This window comes from Hippopotamus amphibius, chromosome 4, assembly GCF_030028045.1.
Source record: "Hippopotamus amphibius kiboko isolate mHipAmp2 chromosome 4, mHipAmp2.hap2, whole genome shotgun sequence".
NCBI lineage: Eukaryota > Metazoa > Chordata > Mammalia > Artiodactyla > Hippopotamidae > Hippopotamus > Hippopotamus amphibius.
The window spans coordinates 97,573,415-97,599,136 of record NC_080189.1 but is presented as its reverse complement, the minus strand read 5'-3'; the positions used below and the strand labels follow the sequence as shown (position 1 = coordinate 97,599,136).

General features: G+C 38.5%; 1 protein-coding gene across 2 annotated transcripts in view; it reads right to left on the bottom strand.

The window, feature by feature from the left end:
* GRM3 (glutamate metabotropic receptor 3) overlaps nt 1-828 on the bottom strand; it is a 233,403-nt gene extending 232,575 nt beyond the window's left edge. The window contains exon 1 of one of the 2 annotated variants that reach the window (XM_057732213.1): nt 669-828. The gene's annotated coding sequence lies outside the window, so the exon portion shown is untranslated. The remainder of the gene's footprint in view (nt 1-668) is intronic. The other variant, XM_057732214.1, reaches the window with a different exon arrangement.
* Between the last annotated feature and the right edge of the window lie 24,894 nt (nt 829-25,722).

Sequence of the window (25,722 nt, the reverse complement as noted above, 5' to 3'; positions counted from 1 at the left end):
TGTCAGATAAGAAAATGGAAAGGGATCGATGAAGAGATATGCTCCCAGCCTGGCTTTTCGATTTTTCGCTCAAGCCAAAAGGAGCAAAGGGCATCAGTTAGGGATCCTTGCCAAGCGTGCTCGCAGGAGAGCGAACCTCTGGCTGCCTCTGGCCGCAGAGCGTCTCCCAGCTGCGACGAGGACCAGGTTCCGCTGACCGCTGCCCACCTCGCCTGGCAACCTCCACACCCACATGAAACCGCCTGTGTGGCAGCCAGTCATCGCACGGTTTCTAGTGCACAAAGCTTAAGGAGTCCCCGAATAGAAACGTATCCTGAGCCCAGGGCAGCGCTGGAGGTGGTTGGCTGATGAGACTGGTCTCTCTGGGGGTCTGCGAGCGCTAGTTAGTCCCTCCACCTCTCCAACCCTGGGCTGCCTGGCTTCAGATCTGTGCCCTGAAATCTGCCTCCCTTCCGGAGCCATAGACAAGCGCGCACACACACCAACTCTCACTCATGCACACCCATCTTGCCTCTGCCCCCCATCCTCTCCACCCCCGGCAGAACAGTAGGGACCGGTCCGGGCTCTGCCTCAACTTTCCCGTATGAGCCGGCCCCACGCGGCACCCGAGCCTCCGCGCCCTCGCTGGGCGCCCTCCAGAGGGACATGTCCTCCTCTGGGCCCCTTACCTCGCACCGACAACTCCTGGCAGGGACTGGAGCTGACCGCGGTGGCAGCAGTGGCGGCCGAGCCTGCACCCGGGCTCTGGCTCATGGTTGGTCCTCCTCATCCGACACAAAAGAGGTAGCTTGCTGGCTTTGTCCTTTCCCAATCCAAGGGAGAACTTATTTTGCCCCCGAAATGGCCAACTTGTGCGCGCCGCTTCCTGTCACAGTGCCCCCCTGCCCCCGCCCCCTCCAGGCTGCGTGCTGGACCACTGCCCGGTGGCAAAGCATCCACGCTTCCGAGTCAGTGGGGAGTGGGAAAAGGGAGGGTGGGAGGAGAAGAGAGGGAGGAGGTTGGGAAAAGAGGGGACCCAGTGGTCTTCCGAGGAGGGGAGGGGAGCAGTTCCCAGCTGAGTGCCTCTCCTTTTCTTTCCTGGCAAACCCACTTCCCAGGCTTGGAAGCAACTTTCCTTCACCTTGGCCGGGCTGAAACCTTTGCATCTAATTGGGACTCTGGGCAGAGGCACGGACCTTCTGGCATTCTCTCCTCATTTTCTCATTCTCCTTTCCTCCCTCTCGTTCTCCCTTTCCCTCTTCCTCCCCCTTCCTCCTTCCCTTAATAGGGGTGTAACTGCAGAGTCTTCAGTGAGCCAGGGTACCTAGACGAGAGGATTATTATACAAAAAGACAGGGCTGTTTTGCTGGCTGCTTCACCTCTCTGTTTGAAATCCTTAGGCAGTGCCTGCAAAGATTGGTGAATTTCGGAGGGGTTGGGTGAAGGGGAGTGGGGCGGCAGGGAGGTCAGCGGCTCTAACTTTGAAGCTCTGCTAGAGCGCTTGGCCTGCAGGAGAACCGGCACTGTCAGCCCTGGAAGAACTCTCCCGTGGTCCCCGTGCATCCGGAGGACCGCATGCTGGAGGAGAAAGAGAGGGAGAGAGCCTGGGAGGCCGATGTGCAGCTCTGCCCCACACGCTGCTCAACTGCACATTGCGAGCCCCTGGAGAAGGCTTGTGCAGAACAATCTCTGGGTCAGGCGGGAGGGGGACGCTCCTGTTTCCTAGCAACCCTCATCAATCTTCTCGGGATAGCTCCCTCTGAAGGAATTCGATTGGACGGCCCCAGGAGGGAAGCCACGCCCCTTCAAGAATGCTGGGCTGCTGCTTTTTCGCATTCTCCCAAATTTCTTGGGTGGAATAAGATTAGCGGGGAGTGCTGTATAATCTTCTTTCTTGTCATCCGATGTTGCCACACTTCCCGCTTGCAGCGACCCTCCCCACCCCCCACATTAATCCTTTTCTAGTCCTACTTGTGGTTAGCAGACACAATGCTCTCTACAGAACCTCTTCTTTCTTCTTAAAATTAAATAAATAAAAACCTTAAATCGGTGACGTAGGCACAAAAGAGAAAAAGGCACAGGGCAATAGCTTTAATAGGCTCCGAGCTTCAGATAAAATCCTAAAGGTAAAATTCCAGGCATCTTTCTATGTTTAGAAATATGTTGTGTTTAATTTCAAAATGGAAACTTCAGTGTCATTAATTTTTCCACCCTGATGTACTAACTTTGTGTTAACCAAGGACTGAGTTATATGTAGCCAGAGACAATTAAACTTAATGCTTTAATATTTATTTTTTAATATTTAATGTTAACTTAAACAACTGCCTGCTTTTGTAACCCAGCCAGAACATTTAAACTACAGAAACAAATTTACCACTGATTATTTTAGAGAGCCAAGGATATTTAGAAGACGTGTGTTTGTATATTCCATTGCGAATGTCACTAAAACTAGAAACTTGAATATATTAACAATTAAAACGTTATTAAATAGTGGAACTCTAAAAATGCTAGAAGTTCCCCTTCCAACACCATTCTTTCTGAAATGCAATAGAAGTGCCCAAATAGAAGCAAAATCTCTTCCTTTGTATTTCATTACTGTTATCTCACCTCAAACACATTCCACTTTCATAAGAGAGAATTTTCACAATGTCTTTCCAATAGACAACTGTACATCAAGAAGCAATGACACAACGATGGAGGTGATAAAGATGTATACACTGCAAGGGTTTTGGATGTACACGGAGCCATGTTGGCAGCTTTTCTTTTCTTTTTTTTTTCCAGAATGTTCCAGAAGATACCTTTTTACCTTTTCAGGAATTTGTCAGCGTCAGCTGAAATTGAGAGAAGAGATCTGATTTTTTAATCTCATTGAAAAAGAAAAGTAGCTGTGTTGGCACAAAAGAAAGCACTGATGTATATGCTGAATCGCATTGCCATAGGCTGTAACTAGGCTGTTTAACACACTAAGGTTGGTGATGTGTAGAGACTGAAATACTGAAGCAAATTATCAGTCTGTTACCAGATCTGCCCTTATGGGACGCTTTCCATTTTTTCTCTCCCACACATGCACAAAGAATTGATGAGTGTAAGGGCTTTTCAGCCTGATTGAAGCACTCTCCCTGAATTTGAATCTCTAATTGCCACCACTTCCTAGCTTTGTGACCTCGGACAAGTTTCTTAACCTCACAATATCACGTTGCATCATTTGTGAAATGTGAATAATAATTTCTCATCCCTCAGAATTATTTTGAGGATTAGTAAGTACCATGTAAGCTGCGTGCAACTAGTTACTACTATTCGTCTCTTGTTTGTAGTTAAACAATGGTATCTTAATTGTTGAGCCATGTATAATGTTTAATTGAAGGCAGTTAGTCTCGTACTTTAATTCTTCCTTCGTTATTTAACTTAAATTCATCACTGACTGGGAACATAGCTTTAACTTTTAATGTTTATTTGATGTATGTGTGTATGTATGTGCATGTATATGTGTAAGTTTCCAAGTTCCTTTTAAAAGCTTCGAGGGATGGAACTGAAGTACAACTTCTAGCTAAATGGCAAGCCACCTGGGAAATGAAATCTCTCCCTTTCCCTCACCCTCCCCTGAGTATTCTAGCTGGACTCTCTAGTTCTAAGCAATACTAGTCCCCTGTTTTAAGTATCTTAGTATAGCATGTTTATCTTTATCAAATTTTTTCAAGTCGAACACACGTTTGGACATCTTAGACCACTCTTTCTAGTTTATATTTTTTATTAGTTCAATTAATTTTTACTAATCCATCTATATTTATTTGAATGATTAATCATGATATTTCTCCTTAGGTTCCTTTACAGCTAATGTCTTGACTTCTGGTATAATGCCTTTTGAATATGGCCCATAAAGGATACCATCTTTCATTCAGAACATTGAGGGTTGATGTGCTGTTATCATTAATTGCAAATAAAGTGCCTTCCATGTCCCCATTCTGATCCAGGGTTCACTCTCATTAACGTCCCTCTTGGAGTGAATGTCCATTGATTGGCTCAATTTAGAAATCAATTTCATTGTCGGTTTCTACAGGCTGTCCTGTGCAATTATTTTGTTTGGTATATGGGGTGTCCAGTTTATCTGGAACAGTTCTGGTTTACATGTATTGGGTTGGTATGTTCACAGTGCTCACTTTGTGTCCCCAAAGTGTCAGATTTGGGCATTAAGTTATATGGCTACCTAAACCCGCTAATCATCAGGCCAATATCTCTTGCCTCAGCCTTCCCTTGCTGGTCTCCATGTGACGGTTAAATTCCTCTGTGTAACTCTTTTTCCAGAATAGGACTGATCACTTCTGGAGGCTTAATACACGTCTCTGTAACTACATAATACACATATTTAAAATATTAAAATTTATATTTAATTTGCTTCTAAATATCCCCTATTTCCCAACTTATTTCAAAATGTTTCTCCTTGGATCTTCTGTAAATTCTGATTTTAATTACTGTTACGCAGTATAAAAATGAAAATACCCTCGTCTTAATTTTGATTGAGGCTCCAAGGCAAGGAGTGCCAACTACCCCATGTTCCAAAGCAAGAGTTACTAGATGCCCTGTGCTGGATTTGGATGAAGTATCTTCAAACCATGTGGATTACAAAAGAGTTAAAGTCCAAGAAGCTGAGAGAGATAGGAAATTGGAGTCTAGCAAGTTTTGGGTGTGCTCTAGATATGCAGGTAGAGGACGTTTGTCGGGGGGAGGTTACGTACTGTCTCCTCACTTCAGCTCTAGTAAGGGGTGCTGATGCTTCAGGGAAACCGTTACTGTGTTCCCCTGGAATTAGGGTGATGTAATAGATTGCTTTTTAATTCACAGCAGAAAAATGTAAAATGCAAGAGGCTGAGTGCAGATCTGTCTCCCAGAGGGCTGAAAGAAAAGAAAGCTGAACTTGGCAGGCAACTGCACTGCCAACTATGACAGGTAGAAGGGCTGGGTTTTCTATGCTCTGTGCGTGGGGGGAGTGAGCACACAGAGCAGGAGATGTGTTTACTTAGATCCTAAGCAGAAGGGCTTGGTGGAGAAACTTTGAATGTCCCTTAGGCAGTCTGTGGAGGCCACGGAGCGGCGGCACTGTAATTGTGAGGTCGTGCTCTGCACCAAGGCACCTAGTTGCCTGGTGCTTTTTGTGCAGGGCTCCATCAACCTGGTGGGAGGGTGCTTTCTGCAATTCATCAATCTGGAGGAAGCACCTTTTCCTAATTCACATACAAGGGGTTGGGCGAAATCCGAAGGTGACGTACAGACAGCCAAGGGCTTGAAGTAGGGTAATAAGTGTCCCGTCATGAAAGCCTCAGCAGAATCAGGTCACATTCTGCAATGAGAAATCCCCCCAGAGCTCAAGGGTCTTCAAAGAACTGATTAAAATGGGATTAGAAAAAGACAACTTTGAACACTTACTAAACCCAGGAAAAAGCAATGCTAAATGAGCGCTGGTCAAATAGGACTTTCTTGTCTTGCCACATCTTCTGTCTCTGACCTGTTGGACTCATCTCTTGATTGAGGGGGAGGGAGACTGAGGTTGCAGAGGTGGCTGAGCAGAGAAGAGAGTCTGCCAGGTGCCACTGCAGGCTGGCCTCCTGCTTCTGGTACTGTCTAAGGCTAAGGGAGGGGAGAAACTGTAACTCAGATGGACATTGGAATTTTGATCATTACTCTACCTAGAATCTAATTCTATGTGAGTTTAGTGGGTTTTTTGGTTTTGTTTTTTTTGTTTTGTTTTGTTTTTTGGTACTAAAGTGAAGGAAGGAATTTTTATCTGGGAACAATCTAAAAGTCAAAGTACTGGCTTTCAATTACAGCCAAGGGGATGGAGAAGAAAAAGTTCCACAGGCAGGAAATGCAAGGGCAGTGGTAAGAAAAGAATAAAATCATTTCCTTGGTGCTTTATAAAACTCACTTTTTAGGTATGTAAATGATCCGATCAGTACTTTGGATTCTTTCGCATTTTCTCCTGCTTTTCACACGGAAAAAGAAAAGAAATAATCCTTGGTTATTTACTACTTGTTTCGTTTTTGTCCTGCATGTTGTATAGTTAACAGCTGAATTAAGATTCTAAATTTGAAAGTTCAAATATTAAAATACCCATCACCCACAAGCAGCTTCTTTGGAAGATTTTAAATTTTAATTATTAGAATAAATATTAATAAAAATAAAATCAATTTAAAAACTAAAGAAGTAAATATTAAAAATAGTAGATTCTTTGAAAATACTCATGACAAGACATTGAAATACTTGTTTGTCTTTCCTATGAAACTGGAAGTTTTGCTACGGCTGTATGTTTGCCATTATATGCTAGTACTTATGGAAATGATGAGTATGCGGAGGGTGGGGGCTTGGAGAAGACTTGCTTAGCAGACATTTGTTGAATGAATGAATTAACCTTTAAAGATTAAAAGGTCACATTGACTTTTATAGTTGAGTAAACTGAGTCCTGGATATAGCATGTATTCCCAAATTTCTACCTAAGAAAAGTTTAGAATCATTAATCTGGTTCGTTGATTGTTAGTTTGGTTCACCCCCTTTATGAGGAGAGTGGATGTTTGTGCAATCACTTACCTGTCTCAAATTCCTAAAACTTCCTCACATGTTATAAAGCTTAATAGGCATCTGATCAATAAAAGATTAAATGGTTGGAAGACCTTCCTAAGGGTTTTGTCTTAATTCTGTATTTTCAAGGTAAGAAACTTGTTTTTAGTGTTAGGTTATTTTTAAAAATAATTTTTTTGGGGGTGAGCAAGGATAGTGGGATCTGATGAAGGTTTTGAGCTTCATAGGTTAATGAAAGCCTCTTGGCATAGCCACTGCTTGGAGGAGTTAATTTGTACATATTTTGTGTGGTTAGAATCACTGCTTTCACTCTGAACTCACGACTCCAATCTCAATAAATGATGCAGAGCACAAGTGCTAAATGCTTCCTTTTTAGAAGAAGGAAAAGCATGTGAACTGGGCTTACTTTTTCTCCTGTAAGTGGAAGTGATGATACACTGAGTGGGTCATTCCTAAGTCAGCCATTCAGTTCAGAGCAGAATCCAATTAGTTGCGTGTATATGTATGTATGTAATCAAGTAACATTGATTGGAAACTATCATGGGCCAAACACTATACCAAGTGCCTAGGATACCAAAGATGGAAGGTAGGGGCCCTGCCCTTGAAGATTTCACTTCTGAACAGAAATGTCAACAAATCATTAAAAATAGCTTATGGAATATATAAGAGGGGTCCTTTAGGAAGAAGAGTGACCTAGTGGAAGTGGCCACTATATATTAATCAAGAGAAAAATCCTGAGCTCATGGCCTTTGAAAATAATGACCAACAGCAAGACCCTACTGTTCCACAAATTCTCCACCTCAAGGCTAAACTTTGAAATACATATGTGTGAGAACGGGGAGCATATCAGTTAGAAATGCTTTTTGGCTGCAGTTAATACATTGCCCAACAAACAATGCATGAAACAAATAGTGCTTTTCTAGTTTGTTTGTTTTCACATGTTGAGACTGTGGAAATGGGCAGTTTTGGTATTGCTTAAGTGGCTCAGTGTTGTCAGAGCCAGCGTTTCTGTCTTTTCCTTCATGTTGCAAGATTGCTGCTCCAGCGATCACATCATTTACCCAGGAGACAAGCCTAAGCAGGATCAATGGGGTAGTTGTATTTACCCTGGGTATCTAGGATGCACGATCTTTCTCAAAGCCACATAGTGATATTACCATTTGTGTCTAACTGCCCAGACCTTTTCATATGACTGCCCCTCGTTACATATTAGGTTGGAAAAATGTGTAATTCACTTCTCCAGCTGGTTTAGCATAAGGCGTCAAGAAAGAGGGTGAATGGAATTGGTACTTGGGTCAGCCAGCCAACAGTGTCTGACTCAGGGAATAATCTCACTGCTTCCCCTTCAAACCATTTCTATGCTGGAGATAGTATTCCAGCCCATAGTCTAACTTTTTAAAATTTTATTGAAATATAGTTGATTTATAATGTTGTATTAATTTCCACCGTACATCAGTTTTTTATATATATATATATAATATATATATATATTCTTTTTCATATTCTTTTTCATTATGGTTTATCGAAGGCTATTGTATATAGTTCCCTGTGCTATACAGTAGGGCCTTATTTAGCCATCCTATATATAACAGTTTGCCTCTGCTAATCTCAGACTCCCAATCATTCAAGTCTAATTTTTGACTTGAAATTGGGGGACATGAATAGATCTTCTATGGATGGGTAAATTTTTGTAGTTACCTATTGAGGGAATTCACTCTTTGGTCTTTTATAGGCTGTGTCCAAGTGACTTTCTTGGGCCAAGGTCAACTGTAGTTCCTGTTATTAATTATCTTAATACCTGGCTCATTCTTTATCTGAAAACAATATGGATGATTTAAGATTCCTAGGACCTAAAAGTATGTTTCATTTTAAAGAAAATCCTAAATTGCAATGGAAACTCTTTGTATTGCTAAGTATATGTACAAATTCCAAAAAATGATGCCCTTAGAGCTATTTGGGAGAATGTTCAGTAAATATTAAATGCATTTTAAGTATGCAAAAAAAAAAATCCATGTTAAGTGTTGACTCCTAAAGCGTGAATGTTGTGCACTGAGATATATCTCTAGTGGTTCTGTTCTGGGGATTCATTCAATAAGAAATATTTATTGAGGGCCTGCTCCGTGCCAGACAATGTGCTATATGCTGGTGTGAGGATAGGTTAGTTCAATATAGCTCTGGGTGTTTGGGAGCTTATAGCCAGAAAAATGCTTTCAATCAATATAAGCTTTATTTTTAGGAATATTCCATCCATAGCCCTTGTGGTCACACGAGATGTCACAAGCTCTCAGTATCATATTTCGGTTATTTTACTCTGATCCACAATATTCTGCTTTTAAATTTATTTTACCTTGCTACTTTGGAAATATTCTTCTCATTAAAAACAAAAGCAGACAAACAAAAACTTTCTTCCCCTATCTCTGTATTTCTTCCTTTAACCTTTTATATGTTTGAACAATATTTTATAACTTCTCCAGGTTATAAGCAAATTCTTTTTTTAATGTGAAAGTCAATGGACCAACTAAGGATATCTTTTCCATAAGGAAAATCATGGTCCTGAATGATAAGAACTTTTTTTTTTGTCTGATCTAGTGTGAGGACACCTTAAGAGAAGACAGATTTGAGGTGGAGATACCACACAAATGTCAATGTAAGATGTTAAGATTTGCTGTCATTTCTAGTCCAGAATTTAATAAAGTTAATTCAAGATTTTGGGAAAGTGTTTTCTCAGGCAAAACATATTTTGCTGAAATTATTGAGTCAGAACCTTAATTGGGCAGCTGTTTTTATCCCCTGGTTTAGTTTGGTAGTAGAGACTCAGTCACTGAGGGCGTGACATTTCAATTAGGTGTACTGTCAAATTAGTAGTAGCATCTATAAATAAAATCCATATTGTTTAAATTAGACCGTCTCAGACTGAAAAGAAAGGTTGGATTAAAGTTCTGGAGGAAACGTTTATTAAAATTACATGTTCGTCACAATTCTTTACTTTCATAGATTCATTATTTTTCCTAAAACATAATTATTTTGATTCTAAAAGTTGTAGAATTAATAATGCTCTTATTAGTTGCAATGATTAGAATGTAGTGAGAAGTGGTGGTGCTTAAGGGAAGAAAGTGCAAATCCCTTTCTCTGCCTTAAATGAATTACTTTTGTTCCTTGGAATATTGCTCCAATAATAAAGTTGCTTTTGCCCATCTACACCCTAAGAGTACGATTTCCTAAACTGATGTTCCAGGAACATGCCTAGATTAAAGAATAGATGAATAAGAACAGCTTCCTTCTTGGCTTATCAAGAAGTCAGCTGATTGAGTGTTTCTCAAGCTTTTTTTTTTTTTCTGCCCAGAACCCACGATGATGTTCCAGCTGGTTGTCATTCTAAAAGGTGTATCTCAAGTTATTTTGAATTCTGTTGTTTGCTGTAACTCAATTCTGTTTTCTTCCACTGGAGAACTATTGGAATGCGGGTGAGTATTGGAAGGAACTATTGAATATTTCAATATTCCAAATATTGAATCCTCTAATAATGAATGTTGGAATGAACTATTGGAATGCAGGTGAGTAGGAGTGGCTATTCTAGGAGTGCCCTTGTATCCCTAGCACGATATAGTACATGTTGACCTAGAAAGTAAAACATTCAGACAGGGTAAAATATTCAAGAGCCTTGTCACTTTATCATAGAATAGAAACTGTTGACCTCCCTTTCTTTCCTGCAGAAATAGTAGGGGTGACTTTGTGAATCTCACTGATTTACAATGTTGTGTTAGTTTCTGCTATATAGCAAAGTGATTCAGTTATATATATCTATTATATATACACACGCATATATATTCCTTTTCATATTCTTTTCCATTATGGTTTATTACAGGATATTGCATGTAGTTCCCTGTGCTCTACAGTAGGACCTTATTGTTTATCCAGTCTATATATAATAGTTTGCCTCTGCTAATCCCAAACTCCCAAATATTAACCTTTTTCCTTTGACTAGAGCTTTTGGGTTTTCAAAATGCTTTCACATCTAGATTTCACCTAGATTTAAACTCTTTGAGTTTTTTTTTTTTTTAAACTACTGTCCATATTTTCCAGATGAGGAATCTAAGGTTGAGAAAAGTTGAGTGACTTATTCTAGGTCATATAGCAAATGGGTAGTAAAGCCAGAACTTCAATCAAGCTAATAGATTTTTAATCCAGTACGTAGTCTAAGATCCTACTCAGCCTTTCATTACTCCTTATTCACTGAATGATGCTTTCCTCTTCACCCATTTCACCACAAACCACCCTGTGCTTATGGGTACCCTACATTTAGGTTGTTCCTTATATACCGAACTTTCATTCCCCTTCACAGTTCTGCTGCGTTTCTCTCTTTCACAGAGCTTTCATCTTTAGTAGCTTTGCCATGTATAAAAAGTGTTATCAAATAAACCGTCCCTACTAAGGGCTTAACCAGATAATGATTTCCTCTCCCAGGTAAGTTTTTAGCTTTAAGGAGTGATAGCAGGACTGAGAGATACTTTGGAAATTAATAAGATTATAAACCTATTGTGACTGTAATGAGTGGGAGTATGTGATAATAGATCTCTATATAATTAAAAATTAAATAATCAAGCCAAAATTTTAAGAGAATGTTTTGGTTAATATCTGTGGTCTCCTCCTTCCCCCAGGACCAGTCAAGGTCATAACAAACTACGAGGAAAGGTACCATGTCTCCTTGTTTGGTGTACTCTGCCTGGAACATAGCACAGTGTCTGGAACATATTTGTTGAATGAATGAAGTTCAACAAAACTGCCAAAACCTGCTGGATGATAACCATAGAAAGATGATATAGGACATGTAAAAGTTGATATTATGATAGTGTAATTATAAACACGTGATTCTTAGAGGTGCGATTAATTAGGTGTGTTTTTCAGGACTGACTAAACTCTGCAGCGATAGTAGCAATCCCCAAGTCTTGCTGGTTTAAGACAACACTCATTGTACGTGTTAATTGAGAGTTGGCTATCTAGGAGCTCTGTTTCATGTTGTCCTTGCTCTGGGACCCAGGCTGGTGGGACAGCCACTCACCATAGGGAACATTGCCAGTTGTGGCAAAGGGAAAAAAAGATCTCGAGGGTCCCACATCAATATTTAAATACACTGACCAGGAAGGGACACACATGAATTCTACTTACAGCTTATTGGGCAGAAGTAATCCCAGAAACCATAAGGGTAGAGATGCAGTTCTATGCAGTGTCCAGAAGGCAGAGGACCCAAAACACCTGTTGAACTGCATTAATAGCTACCACACTGGAAAACAGTATTCATCTTGTATGTGAGCTGTATCTGTATTGTGTATTTTCCCACAGTAAAAATAAAGTATTTCTATTTTTTTGACCATTTCCTATGGGTTAGGCAATGTGCTAGTGGTTTACATACATTGCCTTCTAATTCATACAGCAATTGTAAGAGGGAGGGATTATTATTTCTTTGTGTAGCTGAAGAAACTGAAGTGAAGTGAGCTTAAGAGGTTTGTCCACTTAGTGAGTAGAGGGGTTAATGTTAGAGCTCAAGTCTGTCTGACTCCAGAGATGATGCCCTTGACAACCACGCAATATTGCTCTTATATGATACCTCTGAGGTCTTCAGGCTCCATCATTTGGTTATTTATTTGCTTTTGGTGGTCATTTTCACCAGGCTCTTGAATGTCCCTTTATCCGTAATGCTGAGCTAGCATGCTTTTAGTCAACTGAAAGTCGAAAATCAGCGATCTGTTCTTGCTATAGAAACTAAGATTGTAATATCTCTGATTTGAAAAGAAAGTTACCATGAGACCGTTCAGATAAACAAACAGTCGAGACTGATTAAACTTATTAAACCAAACGTGAAATTGTGGTGTTCTGATAAAGTCAAGTTCTACCACTATTTCCATTGATAGTTTTAAAATGCTGGTTCAATGCTTGAAAATTGCAAATACTAGCTCCAAAGTATTTACTAGGCTCTAATTATTCTCTTGAAATTGCCACGTAGTAATATTGTTTCCAATGCTTAAAAATAAATATTAACTTCATACTTAGATTTTTTTTTTCCTTTAGAACTTTTCTTCTGTGAAGGACAGTTTTTTTTCGGGTTTTGTTTTTCCATATGAAAAGTTTTTGAGATTACTTTTGGCATCAACTTTTGTACTACTGCATTCTTTGAAACAGAACATTAATTTTTGGTTGAGTGAGGGCATAGGGCATCTCTTTTCTCCTTGTTTCGTATTTCCAAAGGCTTTAAGAAGGAGGAGAGCTCTGCCTGGCTTCTCTGCCCTCTCTTGCTGCTCCTCAGAGGAGGAGTCAATCATATTCACATGCAGGGGAGAATGAAAAGGACTCATGCAGCCTAATTACTTCCCTTTACTTTGTGTGGGATCTGCCGGCTTGCTGAGATCCTGTTTCGTATTTCTTCAATTCTAAGATATTTTTAAAAAAAATTAATTTTATTAAAGTATAGTTGTTTTACAATGTTGTGTTAGTTTCTGCTGTGCAGCAAAGTGATTCAGTTATACATACATATACATATATATGTATATATATTTTCATATTCTTTTCCCTTGTGGTTTATCACAGGGTATTGGATACAGTTCCCTGTGCTCTACAGTAGGACCTTGTTGTTTATGCATCCTATACATAATAGTTTGCACCTGCTAATCCCAAACTCCAGTCCATACCTCCCCAACCCTGCCCCCCCCCTGGCAACCCCAAGTCTGTTCTCTACGCTAAGACACATTTTTAAAATAGCTTAGCATCTCTGGATAAACATGTATCTTATGACTAACGGTAGGTCCTAGTTTAAATGACAGGCAGGGCTCATTTTTTTCTTAGTGGTGCATACAATAATAGCACAGCTTGCAAATCTAACTTTTTTATTAGATGAACTATGATATTCTGTTTTTCTCCTTAACATATGGTAGATAGCCTGACTATGGGGTGCAGTATTAGGAATTCACTGTCGTTGTGTGTATAAGTTACTATCCCCACAGTTTCCTCAGTAATAAAGGGGGCATCTCTATCCTCCTAACCTTTTGATCAGCTCTCAGTTCGTTCTGAACTTCAGTAAGTGGAGAAGAGTGTTATGCATTAAATATGCAACCTCTGAATCTTGCGCATTGACAATAGGTAAGAAGTAGAAGTTGGGAAGAAAGAGAATTGTGGAGATAGAGGTATGTTACCAAAGCAAAACCCTAAACGATCCAAGAGGATTTTGGTTTACCAAGCAGTAGTAGAGGTGGGAGTCATGGTTTTTTGACTTTGGCAGGTGGTAACTCTCTATAGCATGCCATATGGCTGTTTTTTTTTTTATATATATAATTTTATTATTGGCTTTTAAGTCATGCCCCCTGGGTGGGTGGCATTAGGCCTCAGGCTTTAGTAAATTGGCCAGGTGGGATTTTAACTTTGATGGGTCACCGAAGCATATAATAACTTTGTCCTGGGAAAGTGACAGTTTTTATTCAGGCAAGACTACAAGCACCTGTGCCTTAGATGCACCCGGGCTGCACAGGTGACTTCAGGCTTCCTGGATATAGATGCCTTTAGGTAAGACTGTGACAGTAAGATCTTGAGATTCAGAAGCACAGCTTGGCCTGGTATTGCAGGTGGAGTGAAGTTTAGTCCTTTTTGACCTTGAAAGGAGTAACAACATTTGTTGCTTTAAAACTGCAAGGCATCTGAATTTTGCGTGTTCTAAGAACACTGGTGAGGTTCTAGCATGTGCTGTTTGTACCAGGGCTGTTGTGGGCAGTGCTAGACCAGCTGACCCACTTTCTACTCATCTCTATGTCATGTCACCTGCTTTCAAGGTCAAGAAATAAAAGTATAGCAGGAATAAACTATGTGGTCTCAAGGTGACTTGAGACTTGTTAGCTGAATAAACTTTCACTGTGGATCCCAATTTCACAGACCCAAACTATGGGTTTTCCCAGGAAAGTGTGGTAGATTTTTATGAATGAATAACTAAAGATGAATGGAAGCTCTTTTTATGAACAGGATATGTTATCCTCTTGGAATAAGATAACCATAGAGCTGAAAGTTGTCGCACACCCACTGTCTAAGAAGGCAATTAAAAGTTGTACCTTTTAACTCCAGAAAAATTAAGTTTTTTCAACCAATTAAAAACCAACTGGAATGATTAGCTAAAAACAAAATAAAGGAAGCCTGGCTTAGTGAGCTGGAGAAAGAGAGTTGCTTATTAGAAAAGTTGATATTTTAGCTCAGACTAGACAAATGTGAAGGGGAAAATGAGATCTTAAAGGCCAGGAGAGTCAGATATAAAAGGGAAAGAATTGAACCTCAGCCTAATTGCTCTAAAGAAGATAAAAGAGAGATATTGGTTTAGTTGTTACTAAAGATGACTGGGACTCAAAAAATTCTGACAGAAAGAGAGTAGCAGGATTAAGTAACTGTGCTGGAAGCAACTAGGATTCAAATGACTTTGGAGAAAAACTTCTTAAAGCCGAAGACAGAGAATTCCTTGTAAGAATACTTACATCAATATACCTGGAAGACTGGGATGACTATGTCATTTGGTTACAAGGAAATTTGGACACATTTATGAGGAGGAACTTAGGAATATGAGAGCAAAATATTCAAACCATTAGTCAGTGAATTATTACAAGGCGAAGTCAGGTGTTCCCTTTGTCCTGAGGGAACATGCTTGAGATTTATGAAATTCATCTTCTATATGAACAAAGATGAGACAGATAGAACAATAGTAGATTGGGGCTTTGACTATATGTCAGTCTAAAGAGAAATGTTCTAATGGTGAGGATCACCCAACAAAAGAAGAGAAAATGGACAAAATACTTTGGATAGACCCAGACTCGCTGATTTTATCTCTCTTACTATAGGAGGCTCTAGAAGAGAAAATCTAGAGAAGTAAGTTAGAAAAACAAGCTTCTGAACTAGAAAAACCCATGGAAAGTCAATGGAGAGAAGTCAAACTCAGCAAACTCTTCTAGTACATCAAATAGAGAAAGAAAGAAGCCAACTCAAGTAATAGTTGAATTGTTACCAGTTCTCTTAGAACAGCCAAGGTTGTCAAAAACAAGGAAATCAGAAATTGTCACAGCCAAGAGCAACCTAAGGACACATGAGACTAAGTTTAATGTGGTATGGGAGCATGGACTAGAAAAAGGACATTAGGTAAAAACTAAAGACATCTGAATAAAGAAGGACTTTAGATAATATATTAATATTGGTTTAATTATTTGTGACAAATGTACCATACTAATGTAAGATTTTTTAAAAATGTATTTTATATTAGAGTATAGTTGAATTACAATGTTGTGTTAGTTTCAGGTGTACAGCAAAGGGATTTAGTTATACACATACATATATCTATTCTTTTTCAGATTATTTTCCCATATAGGTTATTGCAGAATATTCAGTAGAGTTCCCTATGCTGTATAGTAGGTCTTTGTTGATTGTCTATTTTATATATAGTAGTGTGTATATGTCAGTCCCAAACTCCCAATTTCTCTCTACCCCTTGCCTTCCCCTTTGATAACTTTAAGTTTGTTTTCTGAGTCTGTGAATCTATTTCTGTTTTGTAAATAAATTCATTTGTATCATTTTCTAGATTCCACTTGTAAGTGATATCATATGATATTTGTCTTTCTCTCTCTCTTCTCTTAGTATGGTAATCTCTAGGTCTATCCATGTTGCTGTAAATGGCATTATTTCATTCTTTTTATGGCTGAGTAATATTCCATTGTATATATGTACCACATCTTCTTTATCCATTCATCTGTTGATGGGCATTTAGGTTGCTTCCATGTCCTGACTACTGTAAATAGTTCTGCAATGAACACTGAGGTGCATGTATCTTTTAAAATTATGGTTTTCTCCAGACGTATGTCCAGAAGTAGGACTGCTGGATCATATGACAGCTCTATTTTTAGTTTTTTAAGGAACCTCCATACTGGTCTCGATAGTGGCTGCACCAATTTACATTCCCACCCTCTCAACCATTTATTGTTTGTAGACTTTTTGATGATGGCCATTCTGACCGGTGTGAGGTGATACCTCATTGTGGCTTTGACTTGCATTTCTATAATGATTAGTGACATTGAACATCTTTTTATGTGTTTGTCGGCCAACTGTATGTCTTCTTTGGAGAAATGTCTATTTAGGGCTTCTGCCCATTTTTGGATTGGGTTATTTGTTTTTATGATATTGTTGCATGAGCTGCTTATATATTTTGGAGATTACTCCTTTGTCGGCTGCTTTTTTGGAGATTATTTTCTCCCATTCTGAGGGTTGTCTTTTCATCTTGTTTATGGTTTCCTTTGCTGTGCAAAGGCTTTTAAGTTTCATTAGGTCCCATTTGTTTATTTTCGATTTTATTTCCATTACTCTAGGAGGTGGGTCAAAAAGGATCTTGCTGTGATTTATGTCAGAGAGTGTTCTCCTTTATGTTTTCCTCAGAGTTTTACAGTGTCCCAGTTTTACATTTAAGTCTTTAATCCATTTCAAGTGTATTTTTGTGTATGGTGTTAGAGAGTGTTCTAATCTCATTCACGGCTCAGCATGCGAATCTCTACCTGCTTCTAACATGTTGTAAACATGCGCAGCCTCTGTGCGTGCACAAGCACAAATGATGTAAGAACAGCCAGAGCTGAGGTTGAGACTCAGCATCTGCCAGGAAAATCCAACTTTAGGGAGGATGATGAAGGCACCGAGAGCTCAGGGCCAGAAAAGGTCTGGGAATTGTTTGAAAAAAAAAAAAAGATGTTAATAATAGAGGAAACTGGCTGTGGGTATATGGGAACTCTACTATCTTTGCAACTTTTCTTTAAATCTAAAACTATTCTAGAGTAATACTGTTTATTTAAAAAAAACTCGAATTGTTAGAATGTCAGATGAGTCTTTGGGCACTTGCAGGCAATTGCAATGGGAAATGCTGGGAATGGCAGTGTTGTTTCTTATTGAGATATAATTGATATATAACATTATATTAATGTTAGGTGTACAACATAATGATTCTATATTCATATACCCTGTGAAATGATCACCACAAACATTTTTGTTATCATCTGTCACGGTACATAGTTAAAAAAATTTTTTTTCTTATGATGAGGACTTTTAAGATTTATTCTCTTAGCAACTTTGAAATGTGCAATATAGTATTATTTTTTCAAATGTTCATTGGAGTATAATTGCTTTACACTGTTGTGCCAATTTCTGCTGTACAACAGAGTGAATCAGCTGTATTTATACATATATCCCCATATCCCCTCCCTCTTCAGTCTCCCTCCCACCTTCCCTATCCCACCTCTCTAGGTCATCATCCATCATTGAGTTGATCTCCCTGTGTTATGCAGCAGCTTCCCACTAGCTATCTATTTTACATTTGGTAGTGTATACATGTCAGTGCTACTCTCTCACTTCATCCCAGCTTCCCCTTCCCACCCCACTGTGACCTCAAGTCTGTTCTCTACATCAGTGTCTTTATTCTTGCCTTGCCACTGGGTTCATCAGTATCATTATTTTAGATTCCATATATGTGCGTTAGCATATGATATTTGTTTTTCTCTTTCTGACTTACTTCGCTCTGTATGACAAATCTTAGGTCCATCCACCTCACTACAAATAACTCAATTTCATTCCTTTTAATGGCTGAGTAATATTCCATTGTATATATGTATCACATCTTCTTTATCTGTTCATCTTTTGATGGGCATTTATGTTACTTCCATGTCCTGGCTATTGTAAATAGTGCTGCAGTGAACATTGTGGTACATGTATCTTTTTGAATTATGGTTTTCTCAAGGTATATGCCCAGTGGTGGTATTGTTGGGTCATATGGTAGTTCTATTTTTAATTTATAAAGAACCTCCATACTGTTTATCCATAGTGGTGGTACCAATTTACATTCCTACCAACAGTGCAGGAGGGTTCCCTTTTCTCTACACCTTCTCTAGCATTTATGGTTTCTAGATTTTTTGATGATGGCCATTCTGACCGGTATGAGGTGATAACTCATTGTGGTTTTGATTTGCATTTCTCTAATGATTAGAGATATCTTTTCATGTGTTTGTTAGCCATCTGTATGTCTTCTTTGGAGAAATGCCTATTTAGGGCTTCTGCCTGTTTTTTGATTGGGTTGTTTGTTTTTTGCATGAGCTGCTTGTATATTTTGGAGATTAATCCTTTGTCAGTTGCTTTGTTGGCGATTATTTTCTCCCATTCTAAGGGTTGTCTTTTCATCTTATTTATGGTTTCCTTTGCTGTGCAAAAGCTTTTAAGTTTCATTAGGTCCCATTTGTTTATTTCTGTTTTTATTTCCATTATTCCAGGAGGTGGGTCAAGAAGGATCTTGCTTTGATTTATGTCAGAGAGTGTTCTGCCTATGTTTTCCTGTAAGAGTTTTATAGTGCCTGGCCTTACACTTAGATCTTTAATCCATTCTGAGTTTATTTTTGTGTATGGTGTTAGGGATTGTTCTAATTTCATTCTTTTGCATGTAGCTGTCCAGGTTTCCCAGAACCACTTATTGAAGAGGCTGTCTTTTCTCCATTGTATATTGTTGCCTCCTTTGTCATAGATTAGCTGACCATAGTTTATCTCTGGGCTCTCTATCCTGTTCCATTGATCTATATTTCTGCTCTTGTGCCAGTACCATACTGTCTTCATCACTGTAGCCTTGTAGTATAATCTGAAGTCAGGGAGCCTGATTCCTCAACTTCCATCTTTCCTTCTCAAGATTGCTTTGGCTATTTGGGGTCTTTTGTATTTCCATACAAATTGTAGAATTTCTTGTTCTAGTTTTGTGAAAAATGTCATTGGTAATTTGATAGGGATGCAGTACAGTATTATTAACTCTAGTCATCATGCTATACGTTATATCCCCGTGATTTATTTATTTTATAATGGAAGTTTTTACCTTTTGACCCTTTTCACCCATTTCATCCATCCTCAACCCCCTCCCCATACCCTCTGGCAAACACTTCTTTGTATTTATGAACTTGATGTTTTTGTTTGATTTACTTTTAGATTCCACATATAAGTGAGATCGTATGGCATTTGTCTTTCTCTTTCTCAGCTGACTTCGCATAATGCCCTCAAGTTCCATCCAATTGTCACAAATGGCAAGATTCTAGTTTCTTTTTATGGCTGAATAGCATTCTGTTGTATATGTAACCATATCTTCTTTAACCATTGATGGACATTTAGGTTGTTTCCATATCTTGGCTATTGTAAATAATGCTGTAATGATCCTTAAGATGCGTACATCTTTTCAAATTAGTGTTTTCATTTCCTTCAGATAAACACCCAGAAGTGGAATTGATGGATCATCCGGTAGTTCTATTTTTAATTTTTTAAGGAACTTTCATAGTGTTTTTTATAGTGGCTGCACCAGTTTATATTGTCCAAGGGTTCCTTGTTTTCCACAACCTTGCCAACACTTGTTATTTCTTGTCTTTTTGCTAATAGCCATTCTAACAGGTGTGAGGTAAGTGACAGTGTTTTGAGCAGCACTGCTGGTCCTCACTGGCTGCCAAGAGCAGGGCACAGTTATCAACAGCAAATTTAACTCAAAAGTCTGTTGATGATGATTATGTATTTGAGTCAACTGTGGGGAAGAAAAAGAACGCTTTTTTAAGAGGCAGATTTTTTTAAGCTCTTTATTGGAGTGTAAATGCTTTACACTGTTGTGCCAGTTCCTGCTGTACAACAAAGTGAATCAGCTGTATTTATACATATATCCCCCCCCCCCGCGACTCCTTCCCAGCCTCCCTATCTCACCCCTCTAAGTCATCACTGATAATCGAGTTGATCTGCACTGTTGGTGGGAATGTGAATTGGTACAGTCATTATGGAAAACAGTATGGAGGTTCCTTAAAAAAAACTAAAAATAGAACTACCATATGACCCAGCAATCTCACTACTGGGCATATACCCTGAGAAAACTATAATCCAAAAAGAAGCATGTACCACAATGTTCCTTGCAGCACTATTTACAATAGCCAGGACATGGAAGCAACCTAAATGCCCATCAACAGATGAATGGATAAAGAGGCAGATTTAAAACCTAAGTTTTCTATAAGAAGAGACAGTAGTAATAGCTAATGAGGCATAAGAATGAAAATATCCATTGCAAGTCATGATGGAAGTTGTGTCTTTAAACATTGCTGATGATTCAGCACTGGGTTGTGAGAAACACAGAACTCACAGGAGAAATGAATATTAAGAGTGTTCAAGTATATTGAATAGTAGGAAAAGAGCTTCAAATGACTGAGCTGGCTGATATTGCAATTTTCCAAACATTTCAAAAATAAACATACAGAAAAAGCAACTTGAGGATGGGGATGGTATAGTTGGATGATTTTCCCCTGATAGACTTACTGCTACCATTACCCTGTTGGTGGAATTGAGTTTAATCTCACAGGTGGAATTGAGTTTAATCTCACAGGTTGTGGATTCTGAACATCTCTCATAAGCTGACTGGTATTTTGACCAGACTGACACCAAAATTCTCTCTATCCACCTTCCTTCTCTCAATACCAGTGATGCTCTACTGTGATATTTGGCATTATTGAGTATTGAATTTAGAAGCATAATATTGAGTGTGATAATTTTTGGAGATGAGTAATTTTTTCCCTAAATTTCATGGATCTGGGACAAATACTGTGATAATATTGTATGTCCTATTAACTTTTTTAGACCCTTTCAAAGGGCATCTCATGAGAGACAGTGATAAATATATTCAGTCTCGAGTATTCAAAAGAATTACCAAGTTTGTGGCCTCTAAAGGCTGTTTCTCCCCAGTGTTGAGAATTCACCTTGTTGAGGTTGAGTGGAATGAGAAATTGAGAAGGATTGATTTTGGACTACTAATTTCTTAGGGATTTAACTCATAAGGCCAATAGGGGTTAATTTCTGTTGCCTGTGAATTACAAGAGGATTTCTGTTTGTTTTTTAACTGTAATTTTTTCCTAAGAAATTTTAATGAGAGTTATATTTAGGTTGGGACATATCTTTATTTCTAGTTTAGCTTTGGAGAATCTTAATGTTGTCATTTAATCGTATTGTATATTCTCGGATGGAAAGTTCTGAATACAGTGGCTGGATATAATCTGGGATGGGGAATAGGAAAGCATATCAACTTTCCTCAAAAGGTGGCAGTGTGGCTTGAGATTAATTTAATTAATGCATTGTCAAGACACCTTTAAAGTCTAAAATCTATTCTCTCTCATTATTGTGGAGAAAGAAAAGTATATTATAGGGGCAGGGGATACTTTACCTGAATAGTCAACATCAGCATTGGAATAGCACTTTAAACTTTATGAAGTAGTTTCATCCACACTATCGTTTGATTAATTCATCTATCTTTCCACTCATCCACCCACCCATCCTTCACCTGCCTTGAACACGTACCTGTATATTTCCCACGCAAATGAAGATCTTTACTTCAAAGTTTGACTGGCACTAAGCAAGCATTAATATTTGAATGAGTCAATAAATGAATAGGTACTGTGATAAAAACATAATTACCTATACTTATAAAAACACTTACATGTAACTTACGATGAATACCACATTACGTTTATATTGTATAGTAAAGCTTTAAGAAGGTATTTGGAAGAATGAGAACCTGCTGCTAAATACAATCAGGGGAATTTTTAAAGGTCACACTGCTGGTGTATAGCAGACTGTGGAACTCAGACTGCTTTTTTTTCTCCTAAATAAGGGCCCTTTCCATTACAGAGTGCTACCTCTCTGGAAAACATGATTCTGCTCTCTTTTTTGTGGTTATAGTTTCTTTTTAAAAAAAAAATTATATGTGTGAGGATATAAATCCAAAGGAAAACACTTTCTGACTGGTAGTAATTTACCTTCCTTAAGGTGCCAATGGTGACATAATTGATTTTGTTGCCATTGATTAAAAGCCACATTAAGTTGAAAACTGTCAGCTGAGCCTAGAGATAACATTTTCATAATGACTTTTAATAAACATGGAAGAAGTGATCTCATTGCATTCATAAATTTGATTAATGATATTTTCCCAGGACCAAAATAAATAGGCTGTACATTTGCATGCCTAATTGCTGTGTTCCAGGTCGATTTTCTTGCAATACGGATTTGGGACAGGAGAGGCAGACTCTAGAGTTGAGTCTAGTAAACAACTCTAAAATGGATACTTTTAGTAACATTAGAAACCTCAAAACGATCATGTTTCTATTTACCTAAAAAAGAGAAGAATATTTGGATTCACTCAAATTTTTACTATGGTGAAAACATAGATGTGCTGTCTTTTTATCTAGAAAGAATTGTTTTAGTAGATATTTCTGAACTCCTGACAGGCCCCTCCAAGAACTCTTCTTCTCTGAGTCTTCTGTATCTTAGTAAATGGCAACTCTATTCTTCCAGTTTTTATTCTGAAAACTTTGATTTAACACTTAATGCCTCTCTTTCTCCTGTATCATCCTACCTTCAGAGTCAAACCAGAATCTGTCCACTTCTCATCACCACTAGTCTCCCTGCTTCTGCTTTTGCACATTTTCAGATAATGTCAACCGAGTGGCCCAAGTGATCACATCATGTTAATCTTCTGCTCAATATCTCCAATGTTTCTCCTTTCATTGGAGTAAAACCCTAAGTCTTAATTCTGTCCAGCAAGACTCGATATGATCTGTTCCTACCTCTCCAGTCACACTAGCCCCCAAATTATGTCTCACACCTGGTCTCTAATTACTGCCCCTCACCACCACTCTATTGCAGCTCAACTGAGCCCACCAGACATCTCTAGCTACAGGGCCTCTGCCCCTGTTATTCCCTTTCTCTCCAGATCATCCATGACCAAGTGCTTCACTTCCTTCATCCTTTATCATAAAGTCCCCAGACATGCTATCTAACACATCAACACGTTATCCCTTACCTTGCTTTTCTTCGTCTTTAATATTTCTAATTACCTAACATACATATAGTTTCTTTAAAAAAAATAATATCTGTGAAGGCTGAAAGTAATTTTAGAAAATCTAGACAATGCATTGTTTATTTCATCTCTGAAGGAAGTCTGATTTTCATAGTTGAAAGTCCCTACAGAACTGCTAAGATTACACTGATAGAGAAAGAGTTCACTAGAGAGAATGCTTCCATGGCGGGGACTGGGAGAGGCTGAACTTCAGAGGTTCGAACAACTACTTGTGGCTTTAAAGTTTGATGAGGTGTCTATCCCGAAATTGATAGGTAGATACTGTCAAAGGGGCTCAGCTCATCAGTGGGGACTGGATTCTCTGGATATGACTGGACAGAAGACAATGGGTTTTACTCTCCCTGCCTCTGTGATTCTCCGCACCTAAAGAAATATGTTTTCCTGGAATTGCCAACCACAGTTTGGCTCATACTGTCCTGCGCAGAACTCATACTAAGCCTGCTGCGTGTGTTACTGAGGATGTACATGGTCTACTGATCTCTTTTTTTATCACATAAAATATTCCTAAAAATATTGTTTGCAAATGGTTAAAAAACAAAATGGCACAGAAACATCAAATGCCAAGCAGGGCAACCTCTTATCATTGTTTCCTTGTTTGGGGGACCCCCAGTATATTGAGACAGTTGTTTATACTGCTCTTTCTTGATTTATCAATTCTAGAAATGATTCTTTTCTATGATGGTAGAAGAGGATTAATTCACTTCTATCATTTTCTACCTACCAACTCCCCAATGTAGTTATTCCATCATTTTCTAGTTTCTTTCTTTATGAAATTTCTAACACTATAATATGAAGATTATAATATAGATGTATATATATTAATCTTTCAACAGTAGGCATTATCTCTTGGCTCTTTACATTTTATGACTATTAGTGCTCCTATCTTTTCAAAAATATTTTTTAATTAAAAATTTTTTCTTCCAGTTTTGTTGAGATACAGCACTGTATAAACTTAAGGTGTAGCATAATGATTTTTTAAAAATAATATCTCATTTTTAAAAAATTGATTGATTTTCTGCATTGGGTCTTCCTTGCTGCACAATCTGCACGTGGGCTTTCTTTAGTTGCGGCGAGCAGGGGCTACTTTTCCTTGTGGTGCGCTGACTTCTCATTGTGGTGGCTTCTCTTGTTGTGGAGCACGGGCTGTAGGTGTGTGGGCTTCAGTAGTTGCAGCACATAGGCTCAATCGTTGTGGCATATGGGCTCAATAGTTGTGGCTCGAGCCCAGGCTCAGTAGTTGTGGCACACAGGCATAGTTGCTCTGTGGAATGTGGGATGTTCCCGGACCAGGGCTCGGACCCATGTTCCCTGCATTGGCAGGCGGATTCTTAACCACTGCACCGCAAGGGAAGTCCCAGCATGATTTGATGTGTGTACATCATGAGGTCATTACCACAGTAAGTTTAGTGAACATCCATCATCACATATAGATACAAAATATTATAAAAGAAATAGAAAAAAATCTTTTTCTTGTAATGAGAACTCTGAGGATTTACTCTCTTAACTACTTTTGTATGTAACTCACAGCAACGTTAATTATATTTATCACGTTATACATTACATCCCCAGTACATATTTATTTTATGATTTTAAGTTTGTACATTTTGACTGCTTTTATATATTTCATACCTGTGATTATTTTACAACTAGAAGTTTATATCACTTAATCTCCCTCACCTATTTCTTTCTTCCCCCACCTGGCAACCAGCCGTTTGTTCCCTGTATCTATAACTCTGTTTCTGTTTTGTTATATTTGTTCATTTGTTTGTTTTTTAGATTCCACATGTAAGTGTAATCATGTGGTGTTTGTCTCTCCCTGACTTATTTCGCTTAGCGTCTTTTGTTTACTTCCCTTGAGATTTGATGACTATCCTAAGTGTTATGTTTGGCTTCCTTTCTCTTTTTTGAGTGTGTATCTATTATAGATTTTTTTGGTTGTGGTTACTGTGCGGTTTATATGTGGGTTTATATACATGTGGTTAGTGCTCCCGATATTTTGACCTCATAATTTCCCCTTTCCTATCTACTAACTTTTGTCAGACATGTCTTTAGTTCTACATTGTTAAAGCAGAGTCTTTTTATTTTTTAGACATGATTTTTTTTCTATAGGTTAATTCTAAAAGTTGATGATTCATAGAAATTTGATTACGGTTGTGCAAATTTTGTTCAGGGAAGAGAAAATTAATTTGCTAAATTTTATATCCTGTTTTCTGAATTCCAAA